Raw genomic sequence first — 27,112 nt, forward strand, 5'->3', positions numbered from 1 at the left:
GGAGCATGTGTTCCTCTGCTCATAGTGGCTGCATCCCTGCTCAGACAGGATATAATGCTATTCCACCCATCAGTTATAGCCACTGTAATGCACAAAACTGAAGGACCATGATTTGCAAACATTTGGCCCAACGCAAACCTGAAGTGAAAAAGAAAAAAAAATAGTATCAAAGAAAACAGTAAAATATTTTATATTCAGTTATATATATATATAGCTATATAGCTTTTTTTTTAAAATAACATTATATTGTACTGTCACAGTTGCCATTTTAAAACCACACTAGGTATTTTAAGCTGCTAAGCAGAAATAATGACCCTTTTAACTTATCTACAGTAAAACCTTATCTCAAGCTGCCTCTCACTGTTTCTTAGCTGTTTAAGTGCTTCAGAAAACAGGAATGTATTTAACCAAGTTGAGTAAAATAGCTTAGAGAAGCTCTTTTGCATAGATAACAACAGATTTTTTTTAAACTCTTCCTGCACTGGAAAACAATATGAGACTATTTTCTTTGCTACTAATGTTCTATTAGCTGTACTACACATAAAAATTCATTATCTAAGTTTATTTTTGCTTCAGGTTTGCTTTACTAAATGGGGCCTGTTGAATTGTATAGGGATGACGTATGTTACATAGATTTTGTCCCAAAGGGGAGTAAGGTGTGCAGCACACATATTTCAATGAACAAATACTAAACTAAAATTCCACATTGTAGTTCTCAGGTCTGACCCAGTTTACTTGACCAGATGCTGTATGCCCCAGTTAGTGACCCAGAGGATGTAAGTTTCTGTGTTTTTAATTATTAATGTATAAAACAGAGCCAGTATTCATGCTAGCGAAAGACTGCAAGCCAATACCCGTCAATAAACAAAGGGCAGACAGTTCACACATATTGAAACATTTCCATAATTCAGAATGCAGTTTTAGGAAATATATTTTATGTCTCGTTCATTACTATCCCTATATAATTGTCTGTTTACATTTCCCTTTCATCAGCAGCTTTCTCTAACCATACAATTATTTTTTAATGATTCCAACTGCATGGTAATTTAAAGTCAATATAATGAGGAAAGTAGCAATTTCAAACTAGCAACTTTATGGAGCACTTCAAAAATAAACACAGAAAAACGGAACGGCTATATCTAAGAATTACAAGAAAGTAAGGCTGCTATGTAGTGGATGACTTTAAATATAAATATAAATAAGAGCTCCATTAAGACATTTTATTACGGTTTAGAACAAAGGCAAACAAAAATATCTAGGGACTTGTGTAATAAATGTTGTGCTACTTGTACATCCTAATCCAGCTTGTAAGGAATCTATATATTTTTTAAACATCACAGGTTTCTGTTTCTTTTATGTGTTGCATTGGGATATAGCATGAAGACTCCTGTGAAGTCTCAGACGCTCAGAACATTATAATTTCATCTGCCAAAGACTCTCATGTTGCCTTATGAAAGTATCACAAACTGCAACAAATCTATACTTCTCCAGGGCAAATTTTATTTCTAGAGAACTTAAAATTTCTCTCCAAAAACAATTTAGCCTTAAATGCGTTGGTTTAACACACTGTACTATTTAATGATTAAACCATATCCTTTGCTTTCATTTCAAAATGCTGGAAAAATGAGAGAAAAAAAGCTGTTTTTTTATTTTTTTTTATTCTATCTTATGAATACAAACATCTGGCTTCTCCCATAAGTAGAAATGTGCACATGCACACAGAAAAGACAACGGACCATTTTAGAGAAATACCAAGTGGGGAAATCTCAGTTTGTGTTCAGTGTTAAGATTTCTTTAGAAGATGCCATGCAGGTCTTTACAAAGTAACAAAAATTCAAATGGGCACATTTTGTAAAACAGGTTACAATGAATACTTAAAATGTGAAATTACATTTCACATGAATCAGTACCACAAATTTAAACCGTAAGCTAAATTACTAGTTGCAGAAAAAATGCTTCTTTCTTATTATGCATAAAAACCTGCTTTTTCTTTTGAGTCTTCTAGGTGAATTATGGCCTAAGCCAATTGTTACCAGGTTTCTGGCAATGATGTAAACTGATTATTTACGATCTCCAAAAACATTTAATATGATACAACAGGCAACCTTAGTATATACAATGCATGATTTTTTAATTCCTATTTTATTGAAGAGAAAATGTTCTCAATTACTAATGGCTATACAAAACACCAAAGCTTGATTGCTTGATATGTAAACCCACCCTCCCAGTAATGAGTAGTGTCAGATATGATGTGTGCTGCCTTTTCCCCCAGAGTCCTATAAGAAATCATATGATGTTCCTGCTTACTTCATTGAGGAGAACAAACATTGCCCCATAGTCACAAAGTCAACCATGTATCCCAATTTCCAATTTCAATGATAATTGGTAACATTGCAGTTTGAGTTTGACTGTTGGAATTTTTTGTATGTGAAAATAAAAGCTGTTTTTCAAAATTAGACCTATTGCGTCTACATGGAGGTAAGTCCATAACTACCTCTCCCTTGAGGTAAGTCAGAGATAAATATTGCAGGCGCTACTGCACCTGCACCACAACCAGCCACAGCCAGACAAATAGTTGGTTGTGGCTTACGAGGGGCACAGTAATACCACTGTGGGACAAAGGAGGATGGGGGAAGCCTAGGTAGGATACAGGGACTTTCCCCTCCTGAGGTAAGTACCCCCAGGGGCACTTTTTAAAGTTACAGAGTCTCTTTAAATTTGTAGATGCTGCATTTTTCTCATTGGTGTCTTTTCCAGTTGTACCTTCTTGGTTCTTAAAGATACCTTCTGTCAGTTATAGCTGTAGCTGATTGTCATTGATGTTATGTTATGTGAACCAACCTTGCTGTGAGCACACATGGAGAACAGAGACATTAAATTGCAAAGAAATAGCACAATATCAATTTCTCCTTATACAAAATTGCAGGAAGTACGATGGTGTGGAGAAGCATCACCAGTAGTGATGAAACGATAAAACACTCCTAACATGCAAATCAGCTTCGCTAGAAAGAGAAAGTAATAATTCACTAACACATTAAAACAGCTACTGGATTAGTTGCTCTAGAAACACTAACTTGGTAATCCATGATTCTGACTCCTTGAGATAAAATAGTAGCATGGTAAAATGAGGATACACGTTGATCATCACTGAGCTCGTTAATAATTGTTTTTAAGTTTAAATAGGCAAAAAATATATACAACAAATAAAATCAGCATATATATAAAGCCATTAGTGGCACATACTGTAAGTAGGACTTATCTCGATAACACAGGACACATATATATTTCTTTTATACATCTTCAAGTATAAAAAAAATCTACAACTCAAAAGTGTTATGCATAGTTAAAAGATGTGATAATATAAACTGTAGCACAACTTCCACAGTTAGTTTAAAGGACCACTATTGCGAAAAAATAGGCAGTTAAAATGTGACAAAACCGACAGGTTTTGGGCCAGTCCATCTCTCATGGGGGATTCTCAGTGATTTCTTTGTTTTCAACAGCATTTCCTGAACAGCAGTTTAACTGTCAAAATAGTAAGAGACCAGCCGGCCTCCCTAATTACTTGCACACTATTTTGTCAGTTAGACTTTGCAACAGCTGTTCAGGAAAAGCTGTTAAAAACAAAGAAAGCTCTGAGAATCCCCCATGAGGAGATGGACTGGCCCAAAACCTGTCTGTTCTGTCAGATTTTAACTGCCTTCTTTTTTCAGGATAGTGGTCTTTTAAAGCTTACACTGCACCAGTTATACCAGCCATCCTGACTCACATTTAAACAATTAAGGATGAACTAATAACAAGAAACAACAGATTTTTTATTTTTATTAGTAAACGAATCCAAACTATTAGAAAGGAAGAAATGTGGAGAATACACTTTTTTTTCTAGTGTGTCTTCTCACTTTATCATTTAGAATGAAATATTTTCACATAATGACATGTCTGGCTTGTCCCATATGTACTGTGCTGTCAGAGTTTATCCATCTGCCCCATTTCCTATTGTATGTATTCTTTACTCCCATGTGCTTGTTTACCCATTTCCTGTATAATAGTGCACCATTTATTGCTTTTTTCTCTCCTCCTCATACTTGGGATTTCTATAGTCATTCAATGTCAATCAATCCTGGAATAAAGTTTCTTGGACAATAGCTGAAGTATGTTTTTGGTTTCTTTGAAGCTATGTCCAATAAGCGTGTTTTTTAGTCTGAACTAGTAACTGCTTAGAAAATGTAGTCATTTGAACCCAAAAGCCCTGTAATTGTGAATGAATTCAAAGAAATGGTTATGTAATAACTTTCCCTTTTTATACATTAGATTGTAGGGCAGGGCTTCCTCCCCATTTAGTGTTTTGGAATTTGTTATTCATTGTGAGTCTTGGAATTTGTTTAGATTTGTCACTGTAATTACTACTATGTCTACCAATTCTGTATTTTGTACCAGCAGTCTGCACTACTATGTATCCCCTGTTTGATTCTTACTTTGTACAGAACCATGCAATATGATGGTGCTTTAGAACAAAATAATAATAATAATAATAATAATAATAATAATAATACTTGAGACAATCAATACTTTGATCCATACTATAATCAAACACTTGTGCGGTGATTAAATAGGACCTATGCAAAATATATACTTGCATAACTCTTTTGGAGTAATTTGAAGTTTGAAAACCACTATAGCTTCCTGCTAATCTTTATCTTCTCCATTAGTGATGGCAGAATCATTAGCTGGGTGAACAGTTCCTGGTGAACAACAGCCATGGTTTGTGTCTAATTTGAACTATATGGGCAGTTTGTGACTTCCCTATTCTTTCCAATGGAGCAATTTTTTGACCCTTCACCCTAAAATCACATGGGACAGTATAGCCAATCAGACAGGATCACCATCCAGGCTACTCCCACCTTAATAAAAGCCATTTTCAATCTACTGCTAGTCAGTGCAGAGAGAAGAGCTGCTGCTGCTGCTGCTGCTGCAGATATAGGGGCAGTGTTAGATAGGCTGTATTGTAATATTGTGCTGTGTAGCTGCTTCCTAGGTGCTCTACTACTGATTATTGTTGCATTGTGGTGTGGTGTGTGTTATAGCAACTCACCACCTGTTTTCAAAGTAGTGTGTGGCTGGCTGCATCACCGTTTCAGCCCACTATCACTGTGCATAAGTGATTGATTGTCTGTCACTGACCCACACACAGCATCACTCACAGTAAGGTGACACAATGAACTGTGAGTTACAGTCTGTGACATCAGAAAGGCAGTGCGAATAGTGTCACAGATGGACATTTGTGTCATTGCGTGATAAGCATACAGTGTTACACCAACACACCTGTCGCCTAACCTTACTGTGGGTTACTGTCGGTGATATCAGACAGTCAGTGTGTCCTTAACAAAAAAGTATACAGTGCCACAGACATTTGTGTTTATGAGTGATTAGCGTATAATGCGACACCAACAATGCTGGCAGAAGTAATAGCAATACTCCTTGACTGGTCACTCACTACAACAAACATGACAGACAGTGGCAGGCCAAAGCACAGAGGTTCTAGGGGTCATGGTGGTGCGTCATCCAGTGGCCGTGGTATATGAGATTTTCTGCAGAAGAAAGCTATATGTTCCCAGAATTTGGAAGAGGTGGTTGCATGTCATTAACGTCTGCATGCAAGTAGTAGTAATTAACAAAAATTTAAAAACTTGGCTGGTTACACCAGACCTCATGGCCTTGGCCACTTGGGACAGTTATCCAGCACCCCACCTTCAGCATGTCATTTGTTCCTACTAACATTTTAGTATGTTACATTATGTGTCTGGCAGTGGCACCTGCCAGAAATACAACAATTTTTTAAATGTCATACATTATATAAAATAAAAAAACCTAACAATTCACAGACATAATTGAATGCAAGGAAGAAATTCCTGTAATCTCCCCTGGCCTTGCGGGATGCCACCTGTCTAGGACGCAACACGAGGAGCAGAAAAAAAACTGACACCAGGCTCAGAAGACAAAAATTTGTAATGTATTAAAAATGTAAAAATATGTAAAACTTTAATATACATTGCTGAATATTTCAGGCTTCTCCTACAGTGGAGGCAACTAGCAATGTTTACTCTGCTGCCTTGTCCTGGGCCATGCTGCAGTGCCTCCTGCAACTAATGTCAAAAATTTTCATTGTAAAAATAACTTCATAAAAATGTAAGTACTTTTTCATTATAGATAGAGATGGCCTGAAATGGTTTGCCCGGCGGGAAGTTCGCGCGGATATCAGTTACCCGCGCCTGTGGAGGGTAGCGGATACATAGCGCGTTCAACCTGCCTCCTAAACCTTTTCATTGGGCTAAACTTTGACCCTCTACATCTAGTCAGCAGACACATGGCAGCCAATCAGGCTGTATTCACCCATGTAACCCTGCCCTCCCTAAAAAACGCTGCAGCGTCGGCCATGTTCTCAGTCTGCTGATCTTGCTATGGTGAGAGGAAGGGAGAGACATTTTGAGATAAGGAAAGAGTTAGTTAGGCTATTGTTAGCTTGCTCCTCCCTCAATGTTGTTGCTGAAGACACCCCACAAAAAGTTATTTCGAGAGCTTATATTCTTCTGATCTGTTTTTTATGTGTGTGATCACAGGCATAGATACAGCCCTGTCGCAGCTGGGCCTAGTTGCTGACTATACTGTGCCAGGTCCAGCACACTCTGTATTACCATTGCATATCTTTTCACTGTATTTGTGATTTAACTTACTAAAGCATAGCTGTCTTTGTGGGTGACACTGCATAGATAGAGCCCACAGACATTTGCCAGGCCAGCTGGGATTTGTAGTCCCACACTGGCAGCACACTGTATTACCATACCATTGCATATTTTTTCACTGTATTTGTGATTTAACTTACTAAAGCATAGCTGTCTTTGTGGGTGACACTGCATATAGATACAGCCCACAGAAAGTTGCCAGCCAGGCAAGCTGGGATTTTTAGTCCCACCACTGGCAGCATACTCTACTATACCAGTGCCTACCTTTCCTCCATACCTGTGTGACAGCAGCACACTCTATTATACCAGTGCACACCTTTCCTCTGTACCTGTGTGACCGCACACTGTATTAGTGCAGATATAGACACTCTGAGCAGCGATGAACCCCTGGACTATAGAGTGCGAAGGCTTGACCTGTGGCATTAGCTTTCACAGTTTGCCATCTAACTTCTGGCTTGCCCCACCTCAAGCGTACTGTCAGAAAGGACCTTCAGCGCAGCAGGAGGCATTGTCACTGAGAAGAGAAGTCGCCTAGGTCAAAAAAGTGTTCAGCATCTCACCTTTCTTATAATGAATGAAGCATGGATCCCAGAGGGCTACTGCTTGCCCGAGGACTAAGTCAATCCCCACACAGCATCTCTGCCTGCTGGCCACTTCTGCCTGCCCGAAGACTAAGTCAGTCCCCACACAACATCTCTGTCTGCACTCTGCTGCTAACTGCCCAAAGACTAAGTCAGTCCCCACACAGCATCTCTGCCTGTAGGCCACTTGACTGCCTTCTCCACCACTACCTCCAGGACTCCAGGTGGATTCCTGAATTTTTAAGGCCGCTGCTAGCAAAAAGAATTATAATTTTTCTGGTGCGTGTACATGCCTAATTTGTCTGGCTGTACTGCGGCTGCAACAACAAAACAAAAGGCATGTACATGTTTCAATTCCCCTTTGTGATTGTTACCTTGCTGCGGTAAAGGGGCTTGCGTATCACAATGAAGCAATGACCTATATGAGTGTGTTGGAGGGCACACCCAAGATAATAAGGTTGTTGCTTCATTGTGGACAGACCAAATTCGATCAGCTGGACAGTCACTGTTGTTCTGTCATTGAGCTACCTCAGCCTGACCATAAAGGCTGGAAAACCGCCATAGCCTGCACTCTCGCCATCGTGCACACATGCACGGCCATTACTACACAAACAACTGTTTGCGGCAGTACATTACACAGTGAGTTTTGTCTGTCAGTGTGAAGCTGTACACTACTTACACTACCTGATCCATGTATACACACAAGATGTTTTCAAGCCAATTTAGAAATGCAATGTGATTTCTGCCCTTTAGGGATTATAACACTGGTTCTGCATCAAATCCTTGATTTTCCCATGGACTTTTGGCGTGTATCTCACTCTGCCATGCCCCCCTCCAGGTGTTAGACCCTTTGAAACATTTTTTCCATCACTTTTGTGGCCTGAAACGGTGTTTGTAGTTTTTAAAGTTCATCTGCCCTTAGAAGTCTACTGCAGTTCGCCGGTTTGCAGACTTTTGTGTAAGTTCGCGTCCATGGTCAACGAACCCAAAATCTGAGGTTCGAGCCATTTCTAATTATAGAATGCCAGATATTTCAGGCCTCTCCTACAGTGAAGGTAACTGACAATGTTTACTCTGCCATCTTCTCCTGTGCCATGCTATAGTGCCTGCTGCAACTAACGTGTTATGCGTAATATGTTTATAAGTACAATAAATAAATGAAATAAAAAATAATATTAGAGTGGAAACATTTTGATGACGTAAAATGTTTACAAATGTAATAGATAAGTTGGCAAAACCACATATTTCAGGTCTCTCTGAGGACTGGCGTTCATTTCTGTTGGGCAGGAAGGGTGGTGTGGCTCTAGAGTGGAGTTTCTTACACTACACATTTTTCAGGCCTACAGTGGATGCAATTGCAATGTTGTAATGTACACCATCTGGCATGACTATGCTGTCTGATGCTTCCAACTATGTGCTGCAATTCAACACGGTAACGCAATGCATGGTGAAGGAACCTGGCCCCCAAAACTGCAGCTATTTTACTACTGAATTTGACAGTCTAGAAAGATAGTGAGCAAGTAGTTAGCACTCTTTTATTGTAGAACGAGGGACACTTGATTAAATCTCTGCCGGAACACTATCAGCCTGATTTATTATGGGTCTACATCAATGAATGCTGCTTCATCAATGGGAGGAATACTTCTCATGTTTTTACCTTCTGTACTTTCCTATTTCAATCTCTACTTCCTGATACAGACAAGCATTATAATAGACTATTTTATAGTTAAACAAAATGAGCAAACTATATTTAGACATATCCTGCATAAGTCCCTTTGCACGTTTACTTTAGAGCTCACTCAAACATTTGGACAAGCATTTTTATAAATTCTTAAGAATTATTAACACATGTATTGATGTACAGTTTACATAAGACTGTGTGCACTCAGATTCATTAAGGTGCAGGAAATGGCTTACTTTGTCACTTTCTATGCTTTTGGTTATTTAACAACTTTGTTTTATTGTTTTGATACTCATTTGGGTATGATTAGTTCATAATTGTTGACTGCAAAATTTTAATATGTATCTATTTCTAATGCTGGGCATACACGCCTCTCAATTCCATGCCTGATCGTTTTCTGCGCTCAATTCTGCAGGCGATTCTCTTATCTTCCACTCGTTTTTCTCATCTTTCCCATTGTCCCTCATGCAGAATCGAGCTTGGAAAAGATCGGGCGGGATATCAGACATGTCGAAAATTATCTTTCGAGCCATCTAAATGGCTCAGAATCGAGCCGTTTATTCCCAGCATAAGACCTTTAAAGTGAACCAGAGGTGAAAATAAACTGATGAGATAAACAATTCAATCTGTCCTCCTAAAAATGACGTTTTTAGACATCTCATGGTTTTATTTTATGTATAAACATTTACAAAACGATTTAATGTTTTATTGTCTCTGCTCAGTTACAGTGTCTCAAGTGCCCCAGAGTTACAATACATGAACTATTGACCTTATTATGTATCCCTTGCAGTCAGAAGCCCAGTTGTCTGTTTTGGAAAGTGTTTTATAGCTGTAATTTGTTATCAGTGAGAAGAGCCGGGACAAGGTCCTCCCGCTCCCAAGGCTGAGGCACCAAAGTGCGCCCCTCCATCCCTCCCACCCCAGCCGTCAGACACTGATTGCTATTAGAGTAAGAGGCGCCCCAGGGCCCCCAACCCCCTGCTCTCTAGTTATCTGGCTTTCAGTGACTGCCATGTATCCCCTTTTCTTGTTTCTTTTTGCTTCAAGCACAATAGGGGAATGATAGCTGAGTGAGTTGTGGCCCCCCTCCTACACTGCACCCTGAGGCTGTAGCATCTCTCGCCTCTGCCTCGACTGGGTTCTGACTGGAGAAAAACTGTAGTAGTTGCATAAATATTAACTCTTTCAGACAGGAAAAAAATAATAGGAGCACAGCACAGGGGTCTGTATGTTTGCCACTGTATATACACCTGTCTATCTCATCAGGTCACATGTCATCATGTCATCGGGTACACGTTAAACTGTGTGTGTGTGTGTGTTTTCTCACTTGAGTGATGCCATTTTATTAAAATCACCCATCGCATTGCACTAACAAGAGTTTTTCATTGACATTTTAGAGCATGTGTTTCTAAATTAAGAGGCGGTATTCCATTTTACTTTTACCCTCATGATATATTCATAGTTTATAAGCAAAATATACAGTTTTTCTCCATTTTGAAAAACACTGTGGACATTACCATCATATTCAGATATGCTAGCATTAAATGCTGCAGATCCTTTTTTTATTCAAAGGCAAACTGCAGAAGGAGCATCTGTAGTTTATCCTGACTTTTTCATTTCATTGAAGTCATGAATATCATGCTTACATTTCTGTAAGAGACCAATTTAGTGTGTATATAGGAATTCCGCATTCAAAAAGTGAATGAATATTAAAGATGACACCTATGAATAACTGAATATCTTCTGTTTTCGCTAAGCCCAGATTTCAGTCAAATTTCCAATCACATATGTTATGAGGCTGTCACAGCAAATTGAATTTGGGTTAAAATGTTCATTATTTTGAGCACATCACCTCCAGACTGTCCTATGATATATACAGTTTCTAATGAAACATTACTACAATAATTTTTATATTAATACACTAGAATTATGTGTTTGGCAATGTCATGAAAAATGCCAAAATTGTTAATCTGTGTCAAACTGGAATTCGGTACTTTCAAGTATTATGGCAGTACAATTACTCTGTCAACATAAAACATTTTTAAAATCAAACAATTCATATCTCATTGTTTTAAAACAATATATACACATACAGTAACCTCTTGATGAAGGTCAAAATTAATCTGTGTGCATAATCAGTGTTACCACCCACTGTACTTGTCTGCGTCATTCGTCTGTCTATACACAGTACACTATATATATATATATATATATATATATATATATATATATATATATATATATATATATATATATATATATCATATATATATATATATATATATATATATATATATATATATATATATCATATATATATATATATATATATATATATATATATATATATATATAACCACATATAAAAGCCACATTTCTATATGATAGGCAAGACGAACTCCAGTCAGGATACAAATTGCAAGTAGACTCACATAATATCAGTCTCTGTGTTACTTTTCTAGTGTTATAAGTTCCTTCACAGCAGCCAAGAGCAACACGGTCTAATCAAAGGAAGAGGATGGGAAGGATTTAGTGCTGGATCAAAAAGCACTATTGGTCATGCCTACTTTGTTCTCTGGAACCCACAGATCAGGATGTTATGTGAAACAAACTTCATAACCCCACTACAGAATGAAAACTATGGTATATTATTTTTTTCCCTGTAACACAGCCATAGAAATCAAAAAGCACACTCAAATAAATGTCATTTTACGTTCACTTTCTGAATGTTATGCTTTTTCTTGAAGTTTCCATTTAAGGTGATGTCCTGGAGTTCCATTCATATTTTGAAGCCTACATCTTTCTGTCTAGCTAATCCATAGAGGAACACATTAGAGCAGTGTTACCTGGGAAAGCTTAAAGAGGAACTGTAGTGAAATTAACATAAGGAATAAAACTGTTTTTTTTTTACAATATTGATTTATAAAGGATTTAGTCAGCGCCTGCCCATTGTAAAATCTTTACTCTCCCTGATTTGCATTCTGAAATCACAGGTGGCGATATCGTTAGTCCCATCAGGTTAGCTCTGTGGAATGTTTGTGTCTCTGAGTTCTATGCACAGAAGGAGATACTGCTTGCTTTGCAGTTGGAAGCAGTCATTATTTCCCACAATGCAACAAGGTTCAGAGACAGGAAATAGTCAGGTCCATGGCCCACCGTGTGGGAGGGGCTTCACACAACATCAGCCATGCAGATGTCCCTGATAATCTATTTGAGAAAAGGTAAAGAATTCTCGTGGGGAAAGGGGTATCTGCTTCTGATTGGGATAAAAATCAATCATGGGTTGCATTTCCTCTTTAGGGAAACCCTTTGCTAAATGTCAGCAATATAAACTGAGTATATGGTTAGTTTTGCTGTTCATTTTCTAGTAAAAAAGAGAAACTCGCCCTGATTGTCACATACCACTGCTCTATTTGTGAGGTAGGGCCCGTTTCCACTAGAAGCAGTGCGATATGGCTACATAGCTGCATCGCACCGCGGGTATGCTGAAACCCATGCACGGCAATGGAATAGTTTCCACTGCATGCATGTTGTGCGGAGCAGTGCGGAGCAATCCGAGAATCTGCAGCATGCTGCAGATTCTCGCATGGCCGCATCCGCCCACAGCCGCATCCCATCCCTTCTATTGACTTCTGCATCAGGAGATGCGGAAGTGATGCGGGCGCTGGCGAAAGTGATGCATAAATGCATCGCATCACTTTCGCCAATGGAAAAGGGCCCTTATCAAACTGAAAAACTGAAGATCACAAGGAAAACTGGTGCCCCTCAATTTAATTTATTATTTTGTTTGTTTTTTTAATAAATATATGCAATGTGATTAGTTGAATGGGTATAAAGTAATTGCATCAAAGTATGTTAATGCTATAAAAACACATGTTTAATATATAGATTTTAAGACTATACTAGAACAGTGATATTTGACTATTTCACATACTGGCATTAATTGCTCCTCCTCAGTGGAGCAATATGATTTTGATTGAGAACAAGAAATATTCCTCTATACCCATAAAAAGGGCACTGAATAATGTTTATAATACTTGGCAATCCCGATTATTTCATTTTGTGGCAGTAGCTGAGTAGGAGGGACAGAGCAATTGAAAGAGCAATGAGCCATGACTAAACACAGTTGCTAGGAAACTGACTGTTTCAGCTGAGAGAGTGATTTCCAAAGAGAAGTCAGAGTGACAAGAGAGCAAGATCTCGTACAGCAAAAGGATGAACATGCATGATGGCAGCACATTGTTGGAAGTGGTCTTAAGAGTTCATATACTGAATCTGGTTCCACTGAAGTATTAAGCGCTTTCTAACAGTATTGAGTCAGAATAATTTACAGATGCATTGCTAATGCATGATCAAAGATAGTATTATAGATGAGAGTGCTCAACACTAATAGGGCATTCTTAAAGGGAACCTTAACTGAGAGTGATATGAATGCTTCTTTTTAAACAATACCAATTGCTTGTCAGCCCTGCTGATCTCTTTGGCTGCAGAAGTGGCTGAATCACACACCTGAAAGAAGCATGCAGCTAATCCAGTCTGACCTCAGTCAGAGCACCTGATCTGCATGCTTGTGGCTGAAAGTATTAGAGACACAGGATCAGCAGGACAGTCAGGCAACCGGTAGTATTTTAAAAGGAAAAATACTTGTCCTTCTCAGTTTAGGTTCCCTTTATTATTCATAATATACATAATTGATATAAGCACAGTGAATTGGTTATCAAAAGACATCTTTCCAAGGCTGATAGTTCTATCAAAAATTGTAACAGTGTGTCTAACAAAGTAAATTTTCCATCTTTATCTATTTGTTTTTAAGTGTACAGGCAAATTACCTACTATCATTTTTTTTCTGTTTTGCTATTATTACTATTGTTATTATTATTATTATTATTATTATAGCTTGTTTTTAAAGTCTACTCTGCACTGTAACAGTTTGTTTTTATCTTCCTGCATGATGGGGCATTACTGGGTGGATGGGAATCAGAGGCTGACATATATGAACCAGAAGAATGGAGTGAGTATGGACTGATGCACACTGAGACCTTATAACCTGGATCAGCAATTTTTGATCATCCTCAGTCATGTTTTTTGGTGGTCAGCTGTCAAGAGATATTTCATTTTCCTTTCTCTGCGCTGAGTTTAGAATATGTTTTTTGACCTCCCTGGCATTCAATTTCCCCAGGATTTCTGTGCAAAAGATGATCAAATTAATTTTCATAACCTTTTTTTTCCTGTAACTTGCCAAAATGTGTCAAGCAAGGGTCTAGTATACAGAGCAGGAGAGTATTGATGTGTATGCACGTCAGTACGGCTAGGGAGGTTAATGTAATTTCAAAATAGCATTCCTCAAGTCAGTGGGAAAATAGACATTTTTTTGCACTGAGATAGTTGCAAAAGCTTGTCATAAGATATGTACACACATTAGATAAAATTCAGCCGATAATGGCTTCTTTCACTGACAATTGTTCACTTATCTAGTGTGTGTACAGCATACGACCAACGCTACTCAAGGATCCAACATGTTGGATGCTTAATGATCCCTGACTCCCAAGCATGCCCAATCAAAATTGTATTTTTCCTGACCCTGCCTGCTCCATTGTGTGCTGATTCTCATCTGTCCATAGCTACAGAATGCATTGCTAGTCTGAAGGCTAGCAATTTGTCTTTACATAGGTCACCAATTTGTCTCCCGAGGGATTGTTTTCTGATCCTAATTAAATGGCTGACAATCATCACATGTGTGTACTTAGCTTTACTATATTTTTTGAGGCAGTTCTAAACCTGGGTAGCTGGGGAGCATAGGGGGATACACCAGGAAGTAGCAAAACCTCCTTGGGTTGCTGGTGTGTGTGGTTGCTGGCATATAAGAAGTACATTTCTCTGAGAGTAAAATAAACTATAAATTACCCTTTTCCTATGTTTCTGTCACTTACAGTAAGCAGTAAAAAAGCAAGTAATAAGAAGAATAGAATACATGTCAATACTGATTAACCAGGAAAAAACATCAAATATGTCCAATTCACTTTGACCTAGAGTTGTGGTATACAGACATATAGATTATACTTTTACACATGTATTAGAGTTCTCATACTTCTTACTTCTGATAGTGATCAAACTGTTTATATAGTAATTTAAATTGAATTTACACGAAAGCTATATGTAAAATCTCCATCTGATTCAGATAGAATCTTTATTCAATATTTCATGTCATCTATTTTCTGTGTTATACTGAACATATTATCAGTGCTCTGATTGCACATGATTGCTACCTTTAAGCCACTCAACTAGGATGTAGTTTACAGTTCTTTTTTGTCAGGTAGTGATTGCACAAGCATGAACAGCCATTTCTTGATTTTCTTACCAATAACACGCTGCTTAAAGCAAACGTTCAGACACAGTTTTATATCCTATAAAAGAGAGTTTTACATGTACCGTATATACTCGCATACAAGCCGAATTTTTGACCCCCAAAATGGGGGTCAAAAGTTGGGGGGTCGGCTTGTATGCGAGTCTTCCCTGGTGGTCTAGTGGTGGGTGGGTGGGTGGTCCGCGCCCCGCTCCCCCCTCCCCGCTCCCCGCTCCCCCCCCGGCCGCCGCTGCTAATACCTGTTTAGGCAGCGGCCGCTTCCTAATCCGCGTTCCTCTTCTTAAGTGTCTTCTCAGAGTATCACAGCAGCGCGCCCGGCGCTGCTGCTGTGACGATGCAGGGGGCAGGAAAGAGCGGTTCCCTTGGCAACGGCGATACAGATCGCCGCTATAGGGAGCCGCGCTCTTTCCTGCACTCTACATCGTCACAGCAGCAGCGCCGGGCGCGCTGCTGTGATACTCTGAGAAGAAACTTAAGAAGAGGAACGCGGATTAGGAAGCGGCCGCTTCCTAAACAGGTAATAGCAGCAGCGGGGGGCAGGGGGGCGGAGCACTACCTACCTATGCTGGGCACTAAACTGGGCACTATACTGGCTAAACTGGGCACTATACTGGCTAAACTGGGCACTATACTAGCTAAACTGGGCACTATACTAGCTAAACTGGGCACTATACTGGCTAAACTGGGCACTATACTGGCTAAACTGGGCACTATACTGGCTAAACTGGGCACTATACTGGCTAAACTGGGCACTATACTAGCTAAACTGGGCCGTATACTGGCTAAACTGGGCACTTTACTAGCTAAACTGGGCACTATACTGGCTAAACTGGGCACTATACTAGCTAAACTGGGCACTATACTAGCTAAACTGGGCACTATACTAGCTAAACTGGGCACTATACTGGCTAAACTGGGCACTATACTGGCTAAACTGGGCACTATACTAGCTAAACTGGGCACTATACTGGCTAAACTTGGCACTATACTAACTAAACTGGGCACTTTACTAGCCATACTGGGGCACTATACTAGCTAAACTGGGCACTATACTAGCTAAACTGAGGCACTACCTACCCATACTGGGCGCTATACTGGCTATACTGGGCACTATACTGGCAATACTGGGCACTTTACTAGCTATACTGGACACTACCTACCTATACTGGGCACTATACTAGCTATACTGGGACACACTGGGGGGCTGCACCAATCCAGCATTTCCTACCCCCGGCTTATATGGGGGTCAATCATTTTTCCCTGTTTTTTCAGGGAAAAGTTGGGGGGTCGGCTTATATGCGGGTCGGCTTATATGCGAGTATATACGGTACTTTGCATGAAACTTTTGTAAAACATTTTGCAAAAATAAAGAAGGAAACTATCTGATGCACTAATTCGTAGATCTTCAAAAAGCTCCACCTGCCTTCTTACTATCCCCTCCCTTAGTTAGTTTGAAATGTTGTCTCATAAGAGGAGGAACATGGATTCAGCATACAGAGCAATAATTTTCCCTGATTGGTCAGGTGATTAGAGAGGCAGGTGGTTTTAAGTCACTGAACTGGAGCCAAATGTAGTTTTCTTTTTTTTATTTTGAAAAAAATAATAATACCTGAACTGTGGCTTTAAAAATGATTAACAAATATTGTATATATTAACTGCATACAAAAGAAAAATAGGTGTGTGCTTATACCAGGTATCACCTGACCTCACTTATATGCCGGCTGCCAATTGTCTATTGACTAATTAGATTGTATATTTTAAGGTTGGCAGAAACTCACTTTACTGTAGAAAATTCTTGTACCTATTGTTAGAGTATAAGTGTAATCTGATTCGCCTCCCCCACACACCTTTTATGTACATATAAAAGTATAATTACCTGTGGCTCCTCTTCCAGTGCCATTGAAGCAGATAGTGCCCCATGGAAGGAAGTTCTGTGCGTCTCATTCCCAATCCTCCCTGCCTCCTCCTTCATAGTGATGCATCACCATGGCAACTGCTGACATGTCACTTTTAAATAGACCCAAACTGTGACATCAGTGTGTTTGCGCCAGTGGAAGTTATCCTAAAGTGGTAGAATGAATACCCTCTTAATTACCCTAGGGATGAATAAACACACATCAATTATTGTAAAGTGACAAAAAATTGATTGAAACAGGAAGAAAAATAAGAAACACTGACTAATAATGTGACAAACAAAATTAGGCCTGTAAAAGTATACATATTAAAAAAATAACAAAAATGCTGATGGATAAATCAGTTACAAAGATCTACAAACATAGCTTCTAAATTGGCAAAAAATGGAAAATGTATGAAGGGTGTAAGATAAGAGGCAGGAAGACAGCAGAAGGAACTTAATTATTTCTCTGCGTATATAATAGCTAGGCGTTCCAAAGGTCAAAGGTACAATAGCAATAATTATATATATATATATATATATATATATATATATATATATATATATATATATATATATATATGTATATATATATTTGTATGTGTAGTACAGCTAAAAAAATTAAACAGTAGTAGAAGAGAAATAAGTCTGATATTGTTTCCAGTACAGGAAGAGTTAGGAAACTCCAGTTGTTATTTATGCAAAAGAGCCATTGAGCTCCACAACTTTCAAAGTCGCAGAGGGCTCTGTCTTCTGAAGCTTGTTATCTCAACTGTCAGTCATTGTATTTTCTTTTTCTCTCTAGAGGACAGTTCAATAGTTCACTAACCTGCTCTGTAAAATCATTTAGAATGCTGAGAAGTGTGTAAACTGCAAATATTAGAGAATGATGCAATGGAATAAAAAACACTATATAACTGAAAATAAAAATATGAGAATATTTTGTTTTTCTTTGCTACTAATGTTCTAGTAATTATCAACCAAATCATCATGTCGTAATTTTGTTTTCGCTTCAGTGTCTCTTTAAGTGGGAGGTTAGGGATAGGCATTAGGAAAAAGAAGGGTCTCATACTGAGATTGACAATCAACAGTCAAGAATGCCAAATAAACCTGATGAAAGTACTGTCCCACAGCCAACTATGGAATACTGGTAAAAGCAGTACAGAACTTTAATAAAATATTCTATAAGCATAACACAGTGCCAAAATAAACACACACGCAAATCAAACATATCCACTGTTGTATGTTTTTTACACCTGTGCAATACACACTTTTTGCATATAAAATGGTATCTTTTTGTATTACTGCATAATGTATTGTAGTTTTTATCAGCAAACTATAACCTTGACCTGTAAATGGTTATAGCCTGTGGATCAGCTGAAACTTAGGGCACCAGGTCCCTACTTATTGCTACAAATATTAATTTGGTTAAGGCTACCTCTGACCTACTTAGTTCCTGCCTAAAGGAAATCCATTTATCCTGAATTCCAGAGAGAAGTCAAAATCATAATAAAATCTCTCCCAATCTGTACATGAAGTCAAAGTGATGACGGAAATAGAGCATTGCAAAGGTTGTATAGAATATACTTATAACTTACATTTAATACAGATTTTTTTTAGCTGCCTAAGTACATTTTATTTTATAATGAACCTTAAGTAGTGGCTAACGATCTGTTCTAATATGTACCAGAATGTTGAGTTAAACTTTAGAATGTAGTTTGTATCTTTGAAAACTCAGCTTTTTCTCCTAGGTAAGATTAAAGTTCATTCATCAAAATGTCTTATCAATACGCATCAATTGCTTCCACTGGCAGGTTACTAATTTCATAAGATTTTGCAACTGTGGTGCAAAAAGTGGTAGGTACGTCTTTTATTTTACGGTCTCTGACATTGAAGGATAACGGAACTGAGTGGAATAGGGAGGCTAACATTTATTTATATGTATTTATTTATATACTGTACATGTTATTTATATACTTTTAGGCATAGACCTGGAACAAACATGCAGATCAGGTGTTTCTGACTAAAGTCTGACTGGATTAGTCTATAACCAGGTGTGTGATTCTGACACTACTGAAACCAGAGAGATCAGCAGGACTGACAGGCAGCTGGCATTGTTTAAAAGGGAAAATAATACCCCTCAGTTCAGGTGTACTTTAAGGGGAACCCAAGGTGAGAGGGATTTGGAGGCTGACGTGTTTATTTCCTTTTAATGAATGCACATTGCTTGGGGGTCCGGCTGATCCTCTGCTTCTAACACTTTAAGTCATATACTCTTAGGGGCAGCATGATGACGTAGTGGTTAGCGCTCTCGCCTTGCAGCGATGGGTCCACGGTTTGAATCTCAGCCAGGTCAACATCTGCAAAGAGTTTGTATGTTCTCCCCATGTCTGCATGGGTTTCCCCCGGGCACTCCAGTTTTCTCCCACATCCCAAAAACATACATATAATTTAATTGGCTTCCCTTTAAAAAAAAATGGCCCTAGACTACGATACTACATGATACATACATAGACATATGACTATTGTAGGTCTATTGTGAGCTCCTCTGAGGGACAAGACAATATACTCTCCGTACAGTGCTGTGTAATATGCCAGCGGCATCGCTATATAAATACTTAAATAAAATAAATAAATAAATAGACTCTGAACAAGCATGCAGCTTATCTTGTCAAATTTGTCATAGACATCTGATCTGCATGCTTGTTTCAGGTGTGCGATTTAGACCCTAATGACCAGAAAGATCAGCAGGACTGCCAGGCAACTGGTATTGTTTAAAAGTAAATAAATATGGAAGCTTCCATAGGTTTCACACCCAGGGCCGGATTTGTATCTCTTAGTGCCCTAGGCCAACGGTCAATAACCGCCCCCCCCCCTCCCCCTCAAACTCACTTGTATATGCATGCAAAATATGAGCGGACAGTCAGTGACATGACTATGTACTCTGTAATGTGCAGCAGAAGATGTCAGTGCTATATTATTACATAATAATAATATGGTAGGATATTAGACTATAACTATGGTAGGATTAGAGTGTGAGCTCCTCTGAGGACAGTTAGTGACTTGACTATGTACTCTGTAAAGTGCTGCAGAAGATGTCAGTGCTATATAAATGCATAATAATAATGTGGTAGGACATTCGACTATGACTACGGTAGGATTAGATTGTGAGCTCCTGTAAGCACAGTCAGTGACATGGCTATGTACCCTGTAAAATGCTGCAGAAGATGTCAGTGCTATATTAATACATAATAATAATATGGTAGGATATTAGACTATGACTATGGTAGGATTAGAGTGTGAGCTCCTCTGAGGACAGTTAGTGACTTGACTATGTACTCTGTAAAGTGCTGCAGAAGATGTCAGTGCTATATAAATACATAATAATATGGTAGGACATTAGGTTATGACTATGGTAGGATTAGATTGTGAGCTCCTCTGAGGACAGTCAGTGACATGGCTATGTACTCTGTAAAGTGCTGCAGAAGATTTCAGTGCTATATAAATGCATAAAAATAATATGGTAGGACATTCGACTATGACTACGGTAGAATTAGATTGTGAGCTCCTGTAAGGACAGTCAGTGACATGGCTATGTATTCTGTAAAGTGCTGCAGAAGATGTCAGTGCTATATAAATACATAATAATATGGTAGGACATTAGGTTATGACCATGGTAGGATTAGATTGTGAGCTCCTCTGAGGACAGTCAGTGACATGGCTATGTACTCTGTAAAGTGCTGCAGGAGATGTCAGTGCTATATAAATACAAAATAATAATAATAATAATAATAATATGGTAGGACATTAGACTATGACTACGGTAGGATTAGGTTGTGAGCTCCTCTGAGGACAATCAATACCATGACTCTGCAAAGGGCTACATAAGATGTTAACACTATATTACAAGTCAGTGTGAGCCGTCTGCACATACGCAGTCGCACAAACACTGTCAGGATCAGCTTTTTCTACTGCGCAGACGCAGTGCGGCTGCACTTTGAGGATCTCAGCGGTGGATCGGCCTGGCACTGCAGGACAAGAAAAGCATCTTTTGGACCCAGAGGCTTCCTCCACCTGATGAAAGTATTCAAATGTGCCTCTCACAAGCCTCATAGGTTTGCTCTAAATGCCGCAGAGAAGAGGGAAGATAGGCGTGGAAAGAGATAGGGGTGAATTGAAAAGTGTAGAAAATGAGGTGAAGGGAAATATAGGGGAGGACAGGGAAGAAAGGAGAACAGGAGAAGGGGGGATTATAAAAAGTACAAGAGAGGGGACAATTACGGCAAAAAGAGGTTAGCAAAGGGAAGAGAGAGTGAAAGAAGAAAAGAATGACACAGAGTAGTAGAGGAAAGGAGAGACAGTGGTAGAGAGGAGGGGGACAGAGAGTGAGAGAAGATATCAGGGCAGTTTCTTAGCTGTTGCTACAGGTTTCCTTCTCCACCAAACACAAAGTTGATTGAAAAAGGGAGACAGGAAGGAAGAGGAGCAAAACAGAAGGAAATGGGACATTACAAGGCAGGAAAAGAGAGAGAGCAGAACATAGGACAAGAAATGAGAGAGAGAGAGAGAGAGAGAGAGAGAGAGAGAAGAAAAAGTGGGGGACAGGAGACTTTTCACATGGAGACAAAAAAAGGCAATACATCAGCCATGCTGAGACAAAGCACTGTGGCTGCCAGGTCAGCTACGGACAGTATATTGCAGCTGTTTATTTACTTATTGTCCCAGCCTGGCCATCTAAAGTGGGAAACCTCCATCCAGCTCTGTTCCTATAGCTCCCTAGACACTGATCCCTGGGTGGGCACCCATGTCCTCCTAATAAATCTTGTTAAATGCTTACCAGCATTGATTGCTGACAAGCTGCTCCGTGCCTGAGACTGGCTGTCTGTGCACTGCACAGTATCCTCCTCAGCCCCTGCTGCCGGTGCCGGGATCTTTCTTTGTAAACCAGATCAGTCCTCCTTGCCGCCACAAGTCACTTCTAGCCAATTAAAATCATAGAGCTGACCAAGCCACTCCCCCCAAGCCGCGCTATTGGTCGCCACTCATCATTGGAGCACAGCGATTGGCTGCTGCGCTCTGATCCATGCAATGCTGGAGGAGAGGGGAGATCAGACAGCTGCAAGTCTCGGATGGACTCCGATTCATCTAGGCAGCACAGGTGCACATGAGTCCAGCCTGTCCGCGGCCACCCACCACCTGCCAATACATGTTGCAAACTTTTAATACAGGGTGGCCACGGATGGAACAGACTCTGCTGCGAGGATGTGTTTGAGGAATGGGATAGTAACTCACGAGCACACAGAGGAGTAGGAGGGGGAGACACTGCAGGCTGAAACTGGGGGCTGGGAGAGCTGCCGGCGGGCATGAATGAGTAGCGATCCATTGTTATCACTCTCTGCTTGCCTGCACATACTTTGCTGACCCTCAGCCGCCCCAAGTAGAGCTTAATTTCTGGCGCCCTAGGCCAAGGCCTCTGTGGACTTACCAGAAATCCGGCCCTGCTCACACCACGGTCTCTTTTACCATGCTAAAGGATTAATACCACTAATGATGATTGTAAGCAGGTAATCACAATTATGCCTGTACATAATTACAATTTGTAAATTCAATTGATTTTGTATAATCTTTCATAATTTTGCGTAATCTTAGAAAGATGACAGTTTAAAAAACATTTTTCCTTTGCATTTTTTAAATACATTTTCTAAAAAACTACAAGATCATTTTGAAAATGTATGCCTTGTACCCACTATTCTCCTTAACATATGTAAGGGGGCTTTGTACAATAGCATATAAGGGGGCTTTGCTATTCACTGCTAAAATTGGCACGACATTACGCAAAAATTATATGAAAATGTATGCGAAATTATGGATGACTACAATTACAGATGAGATTAATTAATTAATTTTGCATTACAATTTAGCATCCTAATTGCGAATTTCAATGCAAAATTACATCTATGCGAAACTTGTGCTCATGACTAAATACCACTGATTTGCTCTTATTTGATTTTGTACATCATTGCTGTTTAAATACCTCAAGTTGATGAGATGAACTTTTTTGACCTAGAGTCTGAAAAACCCAAACACCGCCCAGCCCCTTGGAATGGTGGGTGGAGCAAATTATGCAAAATAGAGATTGACAACATTTCAGAGCCTGCACATTGTATCAGTTTCTCAGTGCAGGGACTGAGAATGCATTGATAGGTGGTACACTGTGACTGTGACCCACTGGCACTTGGAAAAGCTCTTGCACAACATTCAATGAAAACACATATTAGTTGCTAAGAAATTCACTCTGTGTGTAGTAAGATAAGCCTGTCCAATTAGCTGTTATCAGCCAGTGTAAATCATGGCTGTTGGCTGTGCCACGGATTCTGTGATAATATGTAAATACGGAAGGCTAACCCCTTATTGTACTCCTAGGAATGTCCAGGAAGTAGTTTTTTTTGGGGGGGAGGGGGGGGGGGCATTTCCATAAGTTGTAACAAATAAAACTTTTTTAAAGGTTATTATTCGGTGGCTTTTTACCGTATATACTCACATATAAGCCGACCCGCATAAAAGCCGAGGTACCCACTTTTCCCTCAGAAGCCATGAAAAAGTGATCAACTCGTGTATAAGCTCTCTCCTCAGTATAGCCCCCTCCACAATAGCCAGATGTGCTCCCAGTACAAGTCAGCCCCCAGCCCCCTCCCCATAGCCAGAAGTGCCCACAGATGACACAGCTGTGTCTTAAGACACCACTAGAAGGGGTCATGGATACAATTCACACCGATTGCCACACAGGAAGAATCCCTGATCATTGCACCGCTGACACGTTGCTTGCATGCTCTGCTTCACAAGCCAGGGAACACGGGTAGACTTGAGCAATGTAATCTGCACACCATGTTGCAGGGGATGAGGGGCACGGACCCAGTAGGGAGTCAGATGGCAAGAGCCGGATCACTAGTGCAAGATCACTCGTGCAAGCTCCTCTGCCAGTAACAAAACCTGCTCCACCATCCGTTCTGTTCTGCTCCACTGTCTCGCATATAAGCTGAGGGGGTAACTTTAGCACACTTTTTTGTTTTGAAAAATTAGACTTATACACCAGTATATAAGGTATTTAGAGCAGAGAAGAAGTTATGAGTTTAGGCCTATTTTAAGTTTCTAACAGAGTAAGGCCTTTATCCAATTAACCTTTTCTCCAGAGTTTTCTCGAAGGAGATCATTTTCCTTCTTCTGTTTAAAATAACTTTTCAGCACTTGAAAAGGTACCTACATAGTAAGTGTTAATTACTTAAAAATGTACACTTTCAGTCAGTTTTAAAGCAGTGGAGTGTGACACTTTTCAAGTAAAGGAGAACTATATAACCATGCTATCACAACTTGCACACTTAGACAGCGGTTTTTGGTAGCTATTGTGGCCAAATCGGTTGAGGCTCTATTAGTTCTAATGGCATTAATGACTACTTTTTTGTTTGATTGGGTGTAAAGAGCAGTTATAACCTTAGCATTTCAGTAATTCATTTATGATTTTGTGTTAGACTATTAGGGTTAACACAGAGTGGAAACAAATTCGAGATTGTTTAACAGTTTAGGTTAGAATGAAAATTAAATGTTAGCGCAATTAGAATGTCAATGTGGTATTGTGGCTAGGCTGGAGTTATAGTAATGTAATGACCCTGTGACATTCAGAACATCATCTGAGAGACAATGAATATCACTCTGATCTGAAGATCATTGAGGAGTACAAGAAAGCACTGAACCGAGTGTAGTACAGGTAAACTGAATCACACACTTTTGTCCATTAGGACCTGACCTATAACATACTAGAGGTGACAAAAGGTTTAGTCACCCTCAATCACACCTGTCGTTATTTGCACAACCTTGGGTGAACAAGTAATGTATAGAAATGATAAAATACAATGCTGACATCATGGGGGGCCAAATACCAGTGGTATAGGTATGGTCAATAATACGTATTACCCAACCGGGTTTGTAATACACCACACTCAGATATCTGCCACTCGATAGTCGGCATATGTATGATCAGTCTTTACCGATCCCCCCTGTTGCCTGGTCCACACTGCCAAATGTGTGAATCCAGGCGCAAGGTGTAGCTATTCCCACAAAAACAGGCACACATAAAAAAAAAATTTTTAAATCATTGAGGAGTATCAACTGGTTAATCACCTTTCGGCATTCTGGTTTCAATAATATTTTAGAGAGCGTCATTTTGAAAAATGGATCTAAACACCAACACCAAGTTTGCACTGATTGCAGACAACCATCAATCTGCTGCCCTGCTATTCTCACCTGCATTGATTGATAAATGAAATGACCTTCCATGATTACGTTTTGATCAACTTTTATAAAAAGTCAATCAACTGGGTTCTTGCTATTAATCAATTCTTGCTTTAGTCAGTGTTACACTGAAGTAAATGTGTTTAGAAGTCAAATATATTGCATTGTGAATGCCTGGCTTTAGGAGCGGGAGATGGAAAAGGGTTAGGTTTAAGCATAGGGTAGGATGTAAGTTTAGTGTTAGGTAGGTTAGTTGGGGAGCCAGAGTCACCAGAGATCACCAGGGAAGCAGTTAAAAGGATATCAAGAGTTTTCCACTCACCCTGATAGCATGCATCCAATAAAAAACACATATTGAAAGCCTGCTACGTTCCCCTACATATATTTTGACCTACAGAAGCGTGCCTTCTTAAAACAAGAAAATGTGCTTTAAAAGAGCAAACTTCTGTTTTTCGTATCATCTTAGTAAGGAGGCTTTTTGGTCTCTTTCAGCCCTATGAGTTCTGGTTCAGCATTAGCTTGCTATGCAATCTGTAACTATTTTGACCTGGGAGATATGTTTACATGTCATACTGATGACCTGACAGCTGCAGGATTAAGATCTGTGTCCTGGCCTGTTAGATGGTTTACCTATCTATGTTTTTCTTTAATAGCCTAAATTCCCCATTATCCTTCCCTACCCCTACATCTATGATCCAATACATTTACAGCTATTTAATTTGTGCAGATAATCTGTACAAACAATAGTTTGACAATGTCAGCTCTTAGGAAAGTCTAGCACACCATTTAAAGTAAACCGGAAATGTTGAAAAAAAATAGATGCTTACCTAGGTAGTGGGAAGCCTCTGGATGATGCAGAGGCTTCCCAGATCATCTTACAGCTCACTGTTCCAGTGAATGCTCCCTCTAAACTTATTCAAATCACACCAGTCAAATAAGTTTCTTCCGGCCATGGATGAGGGCATACCATCTGGGCATGGACGAGTAATCCACATGCCAGATAGAAAGAAGCCACTCATGCGCAGCTTTATTTTCGTGTGCACAAGCACTTTGTTTAGCCATCCAGAGGCTTCCCACTACTAAGGTAAGTATCTAGGTTTCCTTTTACCAACTTTTTGTGTACTACACCTCAGATGTACTGTAACTACATACACATGCCACATCCTCATCATCCTCGTGATCATCTTAGGTGAAAATCTTGTGTGAGTATAGATGTTCCCTAATTTCACTTGCTTCTTCTTCAGTGATCCGTTGTGTTGGATTAATCTTGGATAACCATTATTCCGAATACAACATAGGAATACTCCCCACTTTCTTCTCCATAGAAAAAAATAAGTTGCTAAGCAAACAGACAAGCTGTACAATGATTGTTGCTAAGCCCCAAGCAATCACAATTGAGTTAACTAACAGTTGTAAAAAGCTTTACTGTATGCAGTTAAAATGCACTGATCACCTTTTTATCCTTGTGAGCCTCCATCCTTGTTGTGACCAGAAAATAGAGGGGCTCAGTGATGTTTATGGGAGATGTCCCAATGGTCAGATTCATGGCCATGATCTGTGCATGGC

General features: G+C 39.5%; 1 long non-coding RNA gene across 1 annotated transcript; it reads right to left on the reverse strand.

The window, feature by feature from the left end:
• Positions 1-26,849, reverse strand: LOC137570714 (uncharacterized). The gene is made up of 3 exons (XR_011031151.1): positions 26,699-26,849; positions 17,243-17,462; positions 1-138 (listed from the first exon to the last, which is right to left on the reverse strand). It is a non-coding gene; the product is annotated as an uncharacterized lncRNA (long non-coding RNA).
• Between the last annotated feature and the right edge of the window lie 263 nt (positions 26,850-27,112).

This window comes from Hyperolius riggenbachi, chromosome 4 (assembly GCF_040937935.1).
Source record: "Hyperolius riggenbachi isolate aHypRig1 chromosome 4, aHypRig1.pri, whole genome shotgun sequence".
NCBI lineage: Eukaryota > Metazoa > Chordata > Amphibia > Anura > Hyperoliidae > Hyperolius > Hyperolius riggenbachi.